Source organism: Neodiprion pinetum, chromosome 1, assembly GCF_021155775.2.
Source record: "Neodiprion pinetum isolate iyNeoPine1 chromosome 1, iyNeoPine1.2, whole genome shotgun sequence".
Classification (NCBI taxonomy): Eukaryota; Metazoa; Arthropoda; class Insecta; order Hymenoptera; family Diprionidae; genus Neodiprion; species Neodiprion pinetum.
The window spans coordinates 3,021,061-3,037,197 of record NC_060232.1 but is presented as its reverse complement, the minus strand read 5'-3'; the positions used below and the strand labels follow the sequence as shown (position 1 = coordinate 3,037,197).

General features: G+C 46.2%; 1 long non-coding RNA gene across 1 annotated transcript; it reads right to left on the bottom strand.

Annotated features, from left to right (window-relative positions):
- Window positions 1-1,229: 1,229 nt before the first annotated feature.
- LOC124218174 (uncharacterized) lies at window positions 1,230-15,302 on the bottom strand. The gene is made up of 3 exons (XR_006883000.2): window positions 15,045-15,302; window positions 6,109-6,194; window positions 1,230-1,490 (listed from the first exon to the last, which is right to left on the bottom strand). It is a non-coding gene; the product is annotated as an uncharacterized lncRNA (long non-coding RNA).
- Between the last annotated feature and the right edge of the window lie 835 nt (window positions 15,303-16,137).

Here is a 16,137-nt window from a genome sequence, read left to right as displayed (position 1 = left end):
AGCGTAATCTGTACGATTATTTATTATAGACTGTTATGTTTGTTAATACACGTGTGGGCTTCGCGGTGCCTGAAAACATCGAGCTCGTCCGGATCGCGAGGATTTGTTGCCACGGAGAAACAGCTTTCTGATCGCATCTCATGTAGTACGTCTCGACAAGAGATCATCGAGACCCGTGAATATTCATGCGGCTGATACCAGCCGATAATTTGTTGAAAAAGTTTTATATTACCTCGCGCTGTAATATGCATGAGTGAAAAGGCGGCCTAAGCTTCGTTTGCATGTTAAACAACAAACAGCTTCTGCAGAATTGTGTATGCATGAGATGTCGATATCAGCCGTATACGTATACAAGCGCAACCGATTTTTGCGTTAAATTTCTATCGTCGGTTTGGAAACAGAGTTTGTCAACTCTCAGAAGCCAGGCCTTACATGCGGGCCGACTGAATATCTGTAAGAACCGCCTTCTGCCGGATCGCCACATTCTTGATGCGTGAGTAATTCACCTCAGGAGCAGAAAACGAATGATCAGCACTTCAACGCGACTGACGAAGGACGATAGAAACTCATTTGACCGATGGTTACGCGTCTGAATTTATGCTTCGTATTGTCGCAGGGTTTTATTTCATCGCGCGAACTGCAGGTTAAGCCTGACCAAATACCGTTTTTACTACTGTCAATCAGCTCGCTCGCCCCTCGAGCTGCTGGCTTTCATTTCCACCCTCCCTCCTGCACGCCGATATTAACGGTTTATACGTGAAATTGTGCCCAAACCATCTACGCGGCAGTTATTGTCAGAGGTGAAAAAGCACCGGTGAAGTAGTACCAGCAGTTTACAGTCAGCCTCATCTGGTCGCCGGCCTAATTGAGGGGAGCCAATCGTGTCGGTTGACGGGGGAAAAGTTTTTTTTTTTTCCAAATTAACTGCATCGGCTCAGATGATCTCATTGTCAAACAATTTTTCAATTCCTCGGATACTCGCCGGTACGTGCTTCTCTAAATTTCGACTAATTCGCATGAGCGAAACATATTTTCGAATATCAGGCTGTTTTATGAGGATGAAGATTTATGCGGATATGCCTGCATTATTTTTAACATACGTACGCAAGTTCGCGCGTTGAAATTAAAAATGGTAAGTGGAATAATCAGGATTGGAATGTGCAGAGAAATTGCAGGAAACAAGTCTAGAATTTTACATTTTCGTTTATTTTGCAACCTTGATGCGATATTGATTGTGAAGTGCTTGATTGAACGATTGACAATGGTTTGAACGTGATAAACTTTGCGTTTAGAAAATCTGGAAAAATCGGAAAATCTTTCCAAGTGAGACTTGGTTGCCGTCCATAGTGGTATCGAAACTGCAGAAGTACGTAGCATGTCTGAGACTTCCTTGAGCCTCCGGAAAGCTGCATCTCGCATTCAGGAGCTGTAGCGCACCACATGGAGTTTTAAATTTTGCATTTTCGACTCGGGAGGATCAGTTTGAGCTCCTGGAGAACGTTAAGCCTGAATTATGGTACCGCAAGAGAAACACCATATCATACTCATAGGTATACACACGCGCGCACACACGTATCCGCTGCACGCACGCACGATGCGAGAAGAAACAAGCAGGGGGGAGGACCACGAATGTTGGATAGAATCTAGTGACGGGGCAGGAGGGAAGAAAAGGAGGATATTTTCGGCTGAAAACTCTCGTGAAACTTTCGTCAAGAAGTATATGGAAGCGTGTAAGTGGTTGCAAGCACATGCGAGTGAGACGCGTAGAACGGCATCGTCAGGTGAGGATTACCCTCGGTATGCGTGCGCTCCCTATATACGCCTTAGGAATTTATTATCGCATATTATATATATAATACATATACACATACCCGCCTTTCGATCCCCCGCGTGCATCAAGATTCGCCTCGCGGTGCACCGATAAGTCAAAAGATTCAAGCCTAAATCGTATTCAAGTATTTATATCGCGCAATGGGGAGAATAATCGGGTCCAGTCCCGTGACTGATGTCCCCCTCGGGAGCTGTACCGAAAAATAAAAGGCGCGTCGGGGGGGGGGGGGGGGGGTGGCAAAAATCTTTTGCTTCAGGCCTCCTCGCGCACCTTGTACCGAAGCGTTGCACTGGTAGCTACAGCAACGCGCCAACCCGAACGTAAGAGGCCATTGCACTTGCTGCTCGCCGAATCTGCACTCTTGCTAAACCAGCCCCCGCCGATCCCCCGGCGCGAATACCCACCGTTGCCTTGCCGCGGTTTCGTGCGCCGGTCGTTGGTCGCTCTTGAATCGCCCGCGGCTCTCTTCCTTTCATTTCGTTTCGTTTCATTTTCATTTTCGTGCAGTTTTTGCTGCCGTTAAAGTCTCGCGGAGGGAGAGGGGGGTTGCTGCCGGTGGTGGCAATGGGCGGCTCGGGGGGCGGGGTAGGGTGAGTGGGGGCATAATCCCTCGCTCGCGGAGATGAGACCGCATTTTTCTACCTCGGTTCTCGATCGGCTAGCGAGCCCTTACTCAGCGGGGATCAAAGCTCCCAAGGATCAATTCGTGATATATGTATTATACGTCGATCACAACTACAACTAGGCCCTGAGATTTTTATATTTCGACTTAACCGCTCACCGAACCATATCGTACGGCTCAAAGCTCGCCCTTTCTATCTCTTGCTTCGGGGCCATTTTATAACACCGCTCTTGGATTTAGGTACTGTCAATAACATGCACGTTGAAACTAATCCTGCGTTATATTATTATTCGATGAGCTGTTAGAATTACATATCTAATAGAATTTTCGAAGCCATACTTGAAGGTTTTACAGTTGAAATATTATTGAGGATAAAATGTAAGAGGTTATTTACACCTATGTTTTCTGCGATTAGTCTAGTTGATTATTTTTCGGCGAATATACTTATACGTACTCTTTCAATTGCGAAAGGAATATTATTGAATATTCTGTGTAAATATACACTTATCTGTGAAAATAATTGCTTGACGTACGTATTCGTAGAAATTTAAAAACTTGTAGCATGAAGGAAATACAGATAAGCGTTTATCACAAGGTTTCCGTCGCGGGATGGGAAATCACTGTTCGCTGTGCAAGCCTATCTCTTTCGATACTCGTATAAATGACGCTTTTATTCAAACTTGGAACTTGTCAATGTTGTTTTTTAAAACGTACTTTTTTTCTTTTTTTTTTTTGCTTATTTCCACAAGACGCCCATGCGACGAAGACGGTAATTGATTACATCACTAGTAAATTCACGCGCATTCCAAGCATGGAGGGAATGACGCAACGGTTTCGAATTGTCTTCACGACTCGCTACACTGTTGAGCCACATGTTAAGATTACATTGATCATCGACCCTGAGCCATTGGAGTTGTTGGCTATGTTACTATAATTGCTGGTATTATCTAACCAACGAAATACTGCCCTGTTATTAATTCGTTGTTTATTTTTCAACGCTGTTTGCCTGTTCCAAGTGTCTTTATACCACCGGGTGGCACTTTTGCTATTCAACAAACGCGTTGTGCGCCAAGTTCGTAATTACTTCTTGACCATGTTAAATTGAACTTATTGGAAGTTTTTCAGGTGCGACAGAATTTCGCTAGTCTTTTATCCGCCATTGCTTGTACACGCTTCAGGCAACAGTTCTTTTCTATCATATTTATCGCGTGCAAGGCTGTGTATTTTTTCCAAAACACATCTTACTGATGCGATTGAATTTATCAAATGAAATAATTCATTCTCCTGTCTAGTAAATTAAATTTATATTCTGTTTAGTTGATATTTTAGAATCGCAGAAAAACCAATATTTTTCACTAGTTAGAATAAAAAAGAAATAAAAACATAAAAAATTAAAATAAAATATAAAAAAAAATAAAAAAAAAAAAAAAATAAAAAACGAAGCAAAGTATAAATGTTTATATTGATCCTGAACGTATATAAGCCGAACGAATAACTTTGGCAGTTGGGACGGGAATAAGGATGTAGGGTGAGTGCGGGCGGCCATCTAGCGGATAGCTTTCGCATCGCTTGGCCGTGTTCGCGTTGCAGAGAACTGCAGCTTTCGCAGTCGATATTTTGCGAAAACGCGTTTCGTTGATAAATTTCCACTCGCGTACTTATCCCCCAGCTTTCGATGCATACCGTGTGACCTGGACTCGCCCGAGACCCAACGGCCTATTGCATCTGACCATAAAGCTCCGCAGCCGCGATCGGACGACGGAGAAACGCGGACGCTGGTAATTGGGCGGCGAATATGTTCGCCTCGATAAAATATGCGATACCTAAGAGCCAAACGGGAAGAAACGAATAAGATCACAGAAAATGGCGATTGAAAATTGAAAAAAAAAAAAAGAAAAAGAAAAAAGATACGCAGCGCGAGATTCCGGCGATATAATTAACGAATATGCGAATCTGCATGCGGATGAGTTGCGGCTCGCCGTCGCTCGCGGTGCCGTAACTGACGCCAAACCACAGGCTTGGCTTCTTCGCCAGCACTAGCGAAGACAGCTCTCGGTTCTGTGCCAAGTAATTGGTGGCCAATTTATTTAAACGTAAGTTGCAAAACTTGTTAGACCTCAGGACTGCCTACCTTACCGAGCGGTGGAGCATGTGGGGAATATGGCGCTCCAAAAGGACTAATCCATGGTGGATGCGAGCGCGTTGAGAAAAAGAGAGAGAAAAATCTCTGTCGCACGTATTCTTTGATTTTACGAAAGAATAATAACAATATTGAAACGATTGTTCATGGATTTTTATGGCCCAGGGTTGAGCCTGCAAACGTCTTTGAGAAACCGAATTACATGTGAACTCTAATCATATTATCAGACTTTTATGTTCGCATTTGCGAGATAAACGTTCCGTCGATTGAAGTGCTTGAATAATTTTCACTGTAAAATTCTGCTGGCGTATCGCGAGGTTATATGTAATATCTTTTTTCAAAATATCGAGCTTTCGAGATTGAGATTCATTGCTGTTCGGTAAATTTTGTATACTGCAGGTTCGTTGGATAGAAATAAAGGGAGAAAAATTTGAAGCGGTGTTATTATTACGTAAAAATATACGCAGAATATATGCGAAATAATAATAATAATAATAATAAAGTTGAGTCGGGTGAAAAGCGTTAAAAATTGCAAACTTGCGAGCGAGCGCTGCTCCATCGGTCTCCATATAACTTATTATGCATTCCGGGCGGCTCCGCGTGCGTGGAAAATAAAACTAGAACGAAAGCTGGTTTATTACACGTGGAGCCAGCACGAGTCTTCCCTGAGGTAGCCAGCCATTTGCGTAACTTATTTCATCAAGAACCAATTATCATCGTATTTAACGTTTTATACGAGACTGCGAATTAATAATCGAGTGGAAATGAAAGAACGGTGAAAATGCATTCTAAATATACATTCCGGATTGGTCACTGTACGGAATTCTTTTCAACTTGGTAGAAAAACGATCGAACTGTCACGGACTGCTATTACAGATACACAGGTAACACGCGAAGTAGCGCGAAAAGTGCAAGCACGTTTTGCAGAAGCGGATATGGATACAATGTGCGGGGGTTTCGCACGAAGCGCGTCTTGGCGTATAGGAATATACTTCTGTAGAACAATAAGTAACTCGAGGCGGGAATATAAGCAGATAATAATGGTTGGTTACCACCGAGGAGGGTATAAGTGAGTGAGTGGCAACGTACATGTAAACAAACAAGTATCAATGCATCTAAATTGAAACATAAAACGAAATGAATGGCCCATAAATGCCCATAAATGCCTAGAGTTAATGGTAGGGTGCGGGTAAGCTATTGCTTTACGATTGATATTTATGTCTGCAGGCTGCACACACCGGGGGAACGAAGGTACCTACCTATGACGCTACGTGTAAGTATCCTACCTACGCGGATACGCAACTGCACTCTTCGATTCAACTTTGACGAGAGTGCGAGATGCGAAATCTCCCGTCTATCCCTTTCTTTGGACGGGATCGAATGCCTCTTGACAATGCAAGACAGGAACGCTGTCGTAAATCGGATCGCGATTCGTGTCGTGATTATTTCGAAATCAAGCCCTTTTGTCATGGTGCGTCTATTCTAGCAGCTGACATCGTTATTCTCAGTTCTTACCTTCTCATCGTCCCCACCAAGGGTCTTCGCTCTCGATCCTCCAACGTTTGCATGAAGTTTTTGGAGTCATTTCTGGCAACCGGATTCTGAAACAAAAAAAGAATATCCAAGGTGAGTGAAGTTTACGTTACATACTACAAACTTCTGCAAAATGAGGGACTGATGCGGTTCAGGTTGAAAGTTACAGCAGTAATACTGCGGGTTACTACATTGACGGTCCAAATTTCCTCCGAGAAAAAATCTAGTTTTTGAAAAAACATAATTGTAGTAACAGCAGCAACGAGAACGCGCCAGTCCCCAAAACACTAAATACAGCAGTAATTTTTTGCACTGATCTGAGCCTTTTAAAAGCCAGTATTGATTCCCTTCCATGTTTGACTCTGAGCAGCAGAATGGCTGCAGGCGAGTGTGTCGACTCTAGGAAGTTGCTGCACAATGAGAAGCTGTGTGCGATGTCGAACAACGGGCGGCTTTGTGCAACGAGCGAAGCTTTACGTGGTCAAAGTCTCTCTGTATTTCACATGAGATATTCGACGATGAAGTCTGCACAGCGACGAGTTTGCGGATCTAATACGTCCACATGCAGTACGTTTAATATTTTTTTAACACATTTCAATCCGCTGAGCAAGGATGTGCAAATCAAGACTCACCGAATCAGACGAACAGTTATCGACACTATGCGGCGAGATCTCAAAGTCCTGAATATATTTATTCCTGATCGGGAAATTGATTCGAATAATGAACTCGACTGTCTCTAGGAAATCATGAAATCGGTCCAACTCGATGGAAGAACTGGGAAGCATGTGGATTGGAAGGACTTGCGAAGGAGGCTGCGGAACGGAGTCACGTGCAGATGGATAAAGCGGCGATAGTGTATGAAGAACGACGCTGAATAATAACCGCACGAAGTCATACCGCAAGTAAATTTTTGTGTTTATCCATTTCTATAAATATTGTACGGCATGGGTACAAGCTGCTGCAGCTAGTACCTTTTCGATATAAGGGTACGTAGGTATTCGACATCCATTTGCAATTCAAAGACTCGGATGTAATCCGCGAACGTAAGTAATTGCATCTTGGTTCTCCCTCTCCCCCTCCCCCCTCTTCTGGATATCGAAGAGCACAGAGAATAAGGAAATCATTGTCCCTGCACGCGCTCAGCGAAGTGCACGATTCGCTGCTCCCACAGCTGCACGCCTCGAGTGCTCTCCTCTCCCGTCTCTCTCACTCTCTTTCGGAATAAATAGACACGCACGAATGCGGCGATAAGGCATAGCGCACAGGACTCATATGTGGAATAAACAAGAAACAGAAGAGTGAAGAGAGACCTCCCTGCCTTTAGTCGGATCAACGGACGAGCTGCCGGGCTTGGAACCGGAGGACCTTGACGCGGAGGGAAAGAGGAATGTCTTTATTAGAGCGCGGTGAGTCGAATTCGGTCCAACACAATGGCTTTCCATCATGGATCCTCGACCTTCCACCATCGTCGTTTGGCCGAAGGACTGCAGTGGCGGGAATGGGAAAGGGAGTAAGAGAGTGAGGGGGAATTAGACCGAGAGGGAGACGCACCGCCGTCGGCAGGTACGGGAAAGAAAGAGGGGAGGATACCTTCTTCTGGGTATAACCTTGCAGCGATGGAACCCCGTCTAAACTCCGCCCGTTTCTCCCGCAGTCTCTTACGTACCCGGTTTATCTAGAATGCAGTTTTTGTCCCGGGTATTTTCCCACAAAAAAATATAAGAGCTCGATGCGCGATGCTGCCAGCAAGATCCCTTTCATTCCAGTGACTGAAGGCACCCTGTTGCAGGTACCGAGGTCGGGACCCATCGTCCGGAAATGAAATGGATACCACCGTAAGTCTTGAACCCAAAAACGCCATTTGTCTTTCCTCGCGCAGCACGATCGTACCGATGGAGTCACCAATGGTGCGATTATAAACAGTCCAAGCTTTCCGACGGCAGCTCTGAATCGGGAGAATTCTCGAATTTGGTTGCGACCATCCCCGAAATTCGCTATTACCGCGACGTTCAATCATTCAAGGTAACGCTTGGGATACCTTTTGGCCCTAACGTTATAATGTTACCAAAGTTGGTCGTTTTACTCAGAGACGAGTGGTAGCTCAACTATAGAGCTGGATTGTGTTGCATATGATATTGCGATCCGTGAGAACCGAAGCTTGACACGCTGGCTATGATCACACCTCAGCTTATAGCTGGAACGTGTTACAGCTCGTAAAAGTCCGAGTATAACGAAATTTGATTAGGTGTGAAGTTGCTTCGTACTATACCACGCTCTTAAACCTGGTACAGAAGTCTCCCCGGCTCGACCGTGAAGTTATGGGATTTCCAATGGCCCATGTAGGTAATCATCGGTCTAATCGTCACTCGACTATGATACACGTCGTGATCTGCTTACGGTTCAGTTAATTCTATCAAGAATATTCGGTTCATAGAAATTTTCCTGCTTTTCGAACGGTGGGGGAATCCGAGGTCTTGAGAACCAGCCGCGGATCACGTGAAATTGCGCGATTAATAATAGATCGGCTACATTCTCCACAGAGTGGAACATCTCCCTAACGGTCAACGGCAAATTGGCCAACCACACTGACAATGAAATTGCTCTGATGGCCGAGTAAGCGGTCGGCAATTACGTTATTCCGTGTCCCTATTATTAGGCAAGCGGCTATCATCAGCTGCGAAATCCTCGTTGTCACCCAGAGCTGCAGTTTGCTCGCGCGTAATTTCCGCATAAATGAACCACGCGACACCCTAGGAGACAATTTTTCATCACGAGAAGTTATACGCGGTGTGAGAAGGAGCGAGATTGAAGTTCGAAAAGAAGGATACTCGCAGCGTCGCGTCTACGAGTGTTTTTCGAGTGCCGTGCCTGCGGTATCGGCGATCAGCAATAGTCGATTATTCAAATACGCGATGATACCGAGAGAATGAGAAGCAGCGAACTCGGCGCGGCATTATCGGCGAGTCGCGTACACACGACTCTCCTTATAATGCAGTCGTAAGTCTGGTTTTCCTGACGTACGCTCGCATCTCTGGCGCACAATCTGACACGCACGTGGCTCTCGAATGAGCTTCAACTATGTACGCGAGCTTTAGGTGGTTATACATTATACATAGGTGTCCGTACCTGCATGTACACACGAGAGTGTGTCGGCTACCTCCGATTGTTTTATTCAATCCCAAGATGCGTGTTATACCTACAGCTTCCGAACCGACTCCCGGACGACGGGAGAAAGATGATTCCTTCGATACGATCCCAGCCCCCTCTTTTATTATTCCGTTTATTATTCCAGCCGTATTCTTTCTCCCTCCCACCTTTCGCCCCTGTTTGTTTACAGACGTCATCAACCGGTCTGCCATTCATCCAATCTAAAAATTACCACCGGCTCTAGGTCCACTTGCCAAGAGCAGACGGGCTTAAGGAACTCGAATTTAGCAACGCTTTGGCTTTTCTCACACCCAGGCGTCGAATTTTCCAGGCTATTTACAGCCCGGGAGGAGAATTTTCATTGTCGAGATTTCGGAGATATTTTTCTTCTCCGGTCCGAGACCGAATTAGCCGTATTTTATGGGGGGGCGTAGGGGGCAGACACGAAGTTCGCGTCGGGTAGAAAATTATCACTCGGTAATCGGTAGATTTAGTAACTCTCGGGGACTGTTTCTGGATGAAGCACGAGGAAAACACGCGGCTCGAAGATAAAACTCGACAGGTACAACGGCGATAAAGAAATCCACACGTACTTTGACGCGAGTCGGATAAGTGATCGAAGCTGAAAGCTCGTTTTATCCTCGTTCCGTCGTGGAACTGGGTCTGCGGACGGAAAATGCGCCCCGGGAATGCGGAGGCTCGGTGCCGTCGGAGAGGATGGCGGCAGCCACTCACTCACAAAGGGGTCCATCTGGTTCTGGTCTAGGTAAAATTATCTAGCCGCCCACAGCTCATCGCTTGCATCCCACCCCCCGCATAACAAACCCTCCTCGTAAATCACGCGAGTGTTGAGGCGGTTTAATCACTTTTAACACTCCAATTACAATTTTATCGCGCGGTACGAGCTCACTTATAATCGTGACATGATACATGACGCAGTTTCTGAACGCGTAGCTGATGTTAATAAATGATTTCTAGACTCTCCGATGCTATTTCAACGTCCACCTTGTACAGTCGAGTAATATTGCATTTTTCTTATCCATACATATCTCCAGACACTTGTACTAAAACTGATAACTCTTTTCGCGCGAACATACGTCCATAAAAACTGAACTGTGGTTGTCCTTCGTGTACATAAGAACATAGCAAAGGCCTTCCGCCGACTAGAAATGGGTCAGCCTTGATTCCTTTACGGACTCGAAGTTACGCCGCCAGGTTGTAAATAAGAAAAAAAAAAAAAGGATACAGAAGAAGAAAACCTGCAGCGCATTCCGTTCGAAATCGTGTATACCGTACATAATTGCATTACAGAGATTTTCACCGGCGAACGCGATATCGGAGTAAATACTTTTTTCAATAGGTATATATAATATTTTTCCATATAAATCCGGCGAGTATTTGATTCGAAGTTCAAGTAGATTCTTAAATCTCAGACAAAGGTCGTAGATTTTACGATCTCCGTAGTTTTTTCTTTTTTTTTTTTTTCTTTCTTTCGAACATTCCATCGTGGAGTGGTTGAACCACATACTTCGCCCGCATCTACGACTAGAAAAGTTCTCTGCAGCTAGTTTTTTTATGATATACAATCCAGACGCAACGCCTCCGGACTAATTGTTTTATGGTGAGCCAGAGTTTTTTGGGGTGGGATATATTGCAGTTTTTCACGAATATTATCTACTGCAGCTGTATTATTTCGAAGAGCGGAGCTCGTTCAACGCGGCTCACTTCGGGCGGATCGTCTCGTACCACCTTTCGCAGACGAAAACCGACGTAACGACGTTGTTGTTGGATTTGTTTATGCTAGGAGAGGTCAGCGTCGTCGAACCCGATATCGCCTTCGACCATGCAGCATTCTGCATATCGCGCAAACTTGGAGTCGATGACGGGACGTCCGTGGGACGAAGCTGGGTTGCAGGGACAACGCGCTCCGTGCTCCGTGGAAGAGAAGGCCTATCTTAACGACATTCCCTGAAGGACTAGCGGTGTGTCGTTACCTCGTCGCGTCTATCGAACCAACGCTGCACATCGTGCACGATATCGTCACCGAGTTGACTCGATGGAAGTGTCATCGATCCCTCACCATGAATGGAAAGGTAAACTTGAGGCGCGTTTACCGCGCCATTTCGGCATCTAACGGCTGCTTTAAATTAGAAATCGAAAAAAATCGGTCCGATTCGTTTCGAGACACGACACGCGGGCCTCACCGCAGGTGTAACAACTTTCAAATTCTGAGCTGCGAAACTGGCGACTCTCTCCTTAAATTGTTGCTATCTTATCTCCCCGGTTATACTTAGCGCGGTGATTTACACCAGTGACCATGGAACGCTTCGGTGTCTCTTGTCTCGGGTCACTAGCCGACTGGCATCGCTTACTCACTGTGCCGGTACTGCTCCGTGAATTAGCAGAGAATGCTTTCAGCGACAGTGGTGAAGAGAATGAAAAAATAATATACATATATATAAATAAAGATGAAAACAGATTCAACTCGCAGCGCGAACGCTGCTGTCGTTAACAACGAGAAAATTTGTACACAGTGTACGTATGTTCTTCAGTCCTTCTGAATTGCTTAGACTCAACGTTATCTATATTTTCCAACAGTTTACCCAACGCGCTAGACTAGCAAGCAGGTACAAACGGCAAAGCATTCTCGGAGTGACGGCGTGCCGAGCAACAACGAGGAGTGGACAAAGCACTCCCTGTGGTGAGAATTAGGAGGGCTCTTGGTACGCCTAAACATAATTTGCCTAATACGGTATGCAAATCGGTGCTATTAGCACTCCTCTTATTGCGGCAAGACGAGCTGTCATAACAACGGTCAATCGGTCTGGATAGCCGGTACGTGCGCAGTTTTCACTGAAATTTAAACGGTCTCGTCGAAACGAGGTTCGAGAGGCGGACGCCGTTCCTCGTGGGTCAAACGGCTCTGATTTGATGCCCATCATTTGTTCCAGCGGTTAAAATTACGGCCCTTACATTGATCTACCCCTCTCTGTCGAAGATAATCCTCCGATATCCCGGCTCCTTGGGGGTAATTACTCTACACCGGGGGGTGTACACAAGTACGTGCTTGGAATGGGGGCCATTACTTTTCGCCGGTTTACCGGACGGCGGCAGCTTCGGCGGAAAGGTAGCTCGGCAAAGGTAATTATAAACGGTCTGAATCACGCGATCGCCGCAGTATTGCGATTGAGCTTTAGTCGTATCCGCAGGCGAAGCGAGCGCGAGTCGCTCGAAGAATAGTCGAACGCACTTACACCCTGCAGAGGGAGGAGTTGTCAGGTGCATAAATACGGGTGCTTATTTATAACCGTGACGTGCCCTGTCGGCGCCAAGTCGAAACACCATCGCGTGGGCAAGCAATTTCCAATACGCCGCATGCGGGGGGAAAGTTTGCGAATTTTGCGGTCTGAGATATCGCGGCCATTCGCTTCTCTCGTAGCGTGTTTTCGGAATCTCAATTTACGCGAGGCGCAGCTGCGATCCCTGCAGCCCTCATGGACCGCGGAATGGCACCGAATAGTCCCAGAAAAGCACCGGTTGAACGTTTCTCGGAATTCGTTGACAGTCCTGACGGACTTCGGCTCGGGGACGGAGAAACTCTAGAGGGCAGCTCTCGTCTTCGGACGGCGATCGCTGATAGCGACGATCTGACGAGCCTCGACTACGGGGCCTAGAGCGTTGTAGGCAGGTATGCAAACGAAACCCACGCACGTACCTAGCTGCGTTCTTTGGTGAGGTACATCGTCCGACGTACACGGCAAAGAGGCACGTCTCGCCCGCTAGGCCGTGCAGGCACGGTTCACCCGCGGACATAAACACACCGCAGCGAGAGTTCGTTGGCGGTTTAAGTTAGTGCAGTACACGCGGTTGATCGAGGGGGTTCATCGTCCAGGGCCAACTTCTCGTCGTCTTGATGCGGGCTCGCTGATGCAGGTTCCAAAGGGCCGCCGCTGAGGGGCAAAAACACGCTCCACCTTCGGGAGATCTTCTCTCGCCGGCTCTTTTTCTCTTTCCTATCTTCTTTGTCCCTTTATTCCCGCGCGGAGTTTTTTTTTTTTCCCTCGACTCAGCTAATTCCTTTGCCCGATCTACTTCATCCGGCGCGCCCCCAATTCTGTCCTCAAACATTTCGGCGCATCGATGGAAACGCTGTTTCGCTGATTAATGCCCCCAGATTTGCCATCGCTGGCTGCTTATTTATTTAGAACACATAATACGCGCGGCACGGAACTCCATACTTTCGATGAAGCTATTCAAGCCCCGTTTTTACGACCCTATCTCAGTCGACATAACCCGGATTCAAACGCTCGTCCCTTTGTACGCCTCCGCAGTTTCGAACGGCTATCGCCATCGCCCGACCAACACCAACTTCGCCCTGGACCGTTTCAACGGTTATTGGCTCAGGTAGCGCATTTCACCGACCACGTATGCCGCTGTTACAGGTAATTGTCTGCATTATACTCGCGTATCCACTTTATCTGAATCTGTACAATCCATTTCACGTTCCAACGCCTTCGCGATTCGTTAGTTACTATTATTTTACCTCGCGCAGCCAGAATCAATTCGAAATTCCCTTCGAGCGTGTTTGAATTTTTTCGAACCGAAACGACTGGGATATTTCTGTGAAAAAATCAATATAGTCATATTGATATAAATGAGAAAAACTCGACAATGTTATTTTTAGATAAGGTTTTCAAAATCAGCGGAATTTCACAGAATTAATTGTTTAATTATTTATTTCCAATCGGAAGTAGAACCGAAATTCCAAAGTTCTATTTAATGGATCCGTAAAATGCATAAACCGAGCCGATTTGTTTTATTTTTTCCCATATCACCCGACGTTTCCTCGTTAATGTAGTTCCACGATAAAGTCGACCATATTTATGGGGTACCCATAGAAAGCGAAAGCAGAATTTCCGAAGCAATCTCTAGAAAAAAAGGAGTATACCCAACTTGTCCGAGTCCCCTTACAGCTTCTCTATCCAGCTGATTCTGAACCGATACTTTTCATTCTTCCTACCCTCCGCATTATTTGAATTCTATAAATTTCTATACATCGATATACGATATATTATCGCTCACAACTCACTGAAAAACGTTTAATAATTGATATGGGAAAAATTGTACGTGGGTGAACGACGAAGCGTAAAACGACGTACTCGGAATAAATTTTAAGCAGTGTACAGTGGAAACGGATTTAAGTGGGTTATTCAAGCCACGCGAGGGATTTTCTTCCACGGGGTTAGCTTAGGCTTCCTGCTTCCACTCGGTAGGCGCAAACGTAAGCTGTATCCGTGATTGAAACACTCGTTTTGGGGCTGGATACGTGCGCTCGTATCCAACTCGAGTATGTGTTCCCACACGCAATACAAATTCCACGAATGTGGGATATACACCGTCATCGATATTCAGATTTGTGCTTGCCTGTGCCGCTCGCTCGTGTTTCCCCAAGGCACATTGCCGACCTTACCGAATCCTGACTAAATTTCAAACAATTATCCACCCTCCGTACCTTGCATATAACCACATCACATGATTCCCACACAGTTTGAGCAGACAAACGAACATAAAAGTAGTCTCAGAGTTCGATTTCAGATGGAAAACGAACATCCGTCCTGCGCGGCGTCTTTCATGGCGTCTACGAAGGTGATGCTTGGCGATAGGATTCGCTCGTTACTCGCTCTTACGAGCGGCTTGACGGGCATGCAAAAATCGCGAATTAAGGTTGAAAAGAAAACGTGGAATTTCATTAAACACGCGTGTTGAAATACCTTGTGCGTCGTTAGCGTCGTGTGGCATGGAGCGGGTTACCGGGGTAGTTGCTTTCCCGCGGTGCACTGCGCACGGATAATCAAAGATGGCCGTGTTCCTGGGCGTGGCCATGCCTCGAGCACGCTGCCTCGGCGACCCGGGTTTCCGACGTCGCGACGACCGCCGTCGACGGAGGATCCGCATATCGAACAAGGCACACTCACTGTCGGCGAATATCCACCGGGTTCCCGGCTCTTCTTCAGGGCGAAAATCCACCCCGAGGTTCTGGCCTCTGCGCTCGTCGGCCATCTTGAACGACGCTTTGCCCCACCGTTGCCGCCTGGTCCATCTGTCAGCCTCCGGGCTGGTCTGCCCCACTGGTTCGACGGGCCGCCGAGCCGCGATGCCGGAGCGCCTCGAAAACTCGAGGATTTGTTTGAGCGTTGACAAACGCACGGCCGCGGCGGTGGTTCTTTTTTCGAGAAAAAAAAAAAAAATAAATAAAAAAATAAATAAATAAAAATAGAGGAGGAACGAAAAAAATAAAAAAATGAGGATGAATAAGGGAATAAAAATAAAACACGCACGCGGACACGTTACTACGGTAACACCGCTCAAATATAGTTACGCAGAAGTTAAAAATACCGGTAAGTCAAAATAGAATACTATATAGCCTAGCTAGCTGTGTGTTTGCTTTCCGTGGGCGCAATCGGGTTTGAGTTGAGTGAGCATGCGGAATAGTGGGGTTGGCAGCCATCTTGGCGTCTATTCACCTCTCTCTCTCTCTCTCTCTCTCTCTCTCTATTTCTCTCTCTGTATCCATCTATCTCTCTCTCGCTCTCACGCGGCACGAGATGAGTTTGCTTTATTTTGACACGCATTTTGCCAACGAGCCGGATCGGAGTAATCGTGGATTTTCATTTTCTTTACGTCTTTTCACCGACTTTCAATCTCTCTGCGTCTTGCACGTCATCCATGTTTCGCGAAATATGTGCACTGTATTTACTGATTGGAAGTGAGATTCTTGAAGAAGATTCGAGGGCGAAGTCTGCTGACGTGGATAATCGATATTCCGACATATCTCTAGCGAATATTGTAATATCTGGGTCTTGG